We start from the raw sequence: 2,674 nt of genomic DNA, 5'->3' as shown, positions 1-2,674 counted from the left end.
TTGCAGATGAATCATCACTATGGAACTGGAACTCAATATAAATTATTTCAGGGAGCAAAAAGATATTTTTAATTTTCTAAAGTCATCAGATTTCTGATGGGCAAATTATATATATATGTATAATTATAATTATATACATAGTGAGAGAGAGAATTCACAGTGCTTAGAAACATATGTATATATTTTACATACTCTCCATATATATAATTATGATTACACATATCTAATAATTATAGTTATATATAAAATATATATAATTTATATATTTATATTTTATATATATGTGTAATCATAATTATATACACGGAGAGTATATTAGAGTATATTATATATATACTCTCGGTGTGTGTGTGTATATATATATATATATATATATATAGAGAGAGAGAGAGAGAGAGCATTCAAAGTGCTTAGAAACATGTGTGAATGAAAAGAAAAGGAAGGGAAAAAACAATAGGATGGTTTCTCTATTCCATATAAATTTCCATTGCAACTTCTGGAACTAGCTTACATACAGCGAGTGCTCCATAAATATTTGTTGATGATGATGATAGATTGCACATTTTGTATGCACTAATGTTAGTGCATGAGCACATTGCTTGTGTTTATAAAATGGAAGCAAGCAATAATGTTGACAAATGACCACATTCTCAGTGCGTCTAAGTACTGGTAGTTCAAAGTTAGGGGCTCTCATCCATTTATCAAGACAGTAAGTGACATTCAGCAGCAATGTATTTGTCCAACTTGAGCATTTAAGTATAAACACCATTTATATGGAGTTACTTCTGTTCTCTTTAGATAGGTCTTAGGGTATCACTCTCTTCACAAAGCATGTTGGACACATTCAGAACCACTGGACTCCATATAAAGTATGAGATTTGTATGTTCTAAAAAGTGAAAGTAATTCTTTAGAAAAGAAAAACGTCCATTCCATTTTGTGAAACAAAACTAGTTTATTGCAGCAATTTAGCTCTAAGTTTTTGGAATCAGAGGAGGGTTTATTGGAATCTTCTTCCACCTATTTCTAGTCTTTTATCCTTAAACACATGACTGAAGCTTGCTAAGTATTAGTAAACTGTGAAGTGCTGCTATAAAGAATTCCAATTTCATAGGGCTTTTGTGAGAGCTAGATGATATGATACATATTATATATTTATACAATATCTAGTTTATGTTAAGTACTCAAAGTTAGCTAAAATACAAATTTTACAGGTTTTTTAATTCAAAATAATCTACATCAGAAGACTATCTTCTAACCATAACATTAGTACATTTTGTATTTTTTCTTATGTTTATTGGTCCCTTTTCTGCCCAATCCTTTGGAACCAATTCTTTCTTTAGTTTTCCAAATGTTCATCTGCAACCAAGTAGCTTCCTTAGATTGTATGAAAGAAAACTACCTCAACATTGGTGAAATGCTTCTATTATGGATATTTTCAAGTTAACATACAACTATAGAAAGAAATAGAATTAACCGACTCTTTATACCCAATGAAGCTTAAACAGTTATTAGTTTTTTTCAAATCTTGTTTATCTATGTGCTCAGAATTAAGACCATCTAGGTTAACATGACTTAATTGCTTCATTTTCTTTCCAGGAATCCTTTGCTCTGGAAAGATTAAATTAATGAATAACTTCATTGTTCACTTCAGGAAATTCCTACAAATTAATTTAGCTCAGAGAATAGTCTCATCTGGGTAAGCAGCTCACTTATGAAACAACAACTTACTTGTGAAGACTTGCTTTAAGATTCTTGCTGCATCACTGTGTCCACTAGTCCTAAATTATACTATGAACTTTACCCAGTCCCATTCAGCTCCGTGCCTTAAACCACTCAAGCTTGAGAAACCGCTAAGACTCCATCAAGATGGTGTTCTTCCTTCTTGAGATGATTTTGAACAAATTTAGCATTTTTCTATTAACAGGTTGTAAGGTGATATTAAGGGGACAGCAATACCCATTTTTACGGTGTGTGTGTGTGTGTCTAAGCAAAAATTTTGGGGAGAAGTTAAAAATGAAACAAAAATATAGTACCATTTCAACTGCAATTTTTTCATTTAGAATATCTAACTGATCGGGGCCTTTTAAATAACATAATCACTATACTATTATCATACTTAATTATCAGTTGTTTTTTAATATCAACCATTATCTGATCCATATTTGAGCTTCCTAGTTATCTGAAAGGTGACTTCCAAATTTTTTTTTATTTTAAATTAGGATTCAAATAAATTACATTTGGTTATTAGTTCTCTAGCATCTCTTTTACTATGTAACAGAATCCTCAGCTTTTTAAAATTCCGTTGATTTGTTAAACTAGGTCACTAGTCCTATGAAATGACCTATATTATACATTTTACTTTTCTTTCCTTCTGGTCTGCTTTTACTTTTTGTACTATATACCCATTCCCTAAACCCCATGTACTCTGTAAACTTCAGATGGATATGTAGGCTTTATTGTATAAAGAAACACTATTCTGACAAAATCTTTTATAGGTGATGCTGATTATTTCTTATTGCATCTTAACAGGAGGCCAATGATGTAGTGGCATCCCTTTATTTGTTATACTAAGACTGATCACTAGCTTCAAGTGATATCAGTCTTATTGCCTCATTATAAATGTATCCATCACAACTTTACCCAAAAGTTGAGCATCCATTGAAGTTTATTGGC

The sequence above is a fragment of the Cebus imitator genome, unplaced genomic scaffold (assembly GCF_001604975.1).
Source record: "Cebus imitator isolate Cc_AM_T3 unplaced genomic scaffold, Cebus_imitator-1.0 Scaffold861, whole genome shotgun sequence".
Classification (NCBI taxonomy): domain Eukaryota; kingdom Metazoa; phylum Chordata; class Mammalia; order Primates; family Cebidae; genus Cebus; species Cebus imitator.
This window is presented reverse-complemented; position numbering follows the sequence as displayed.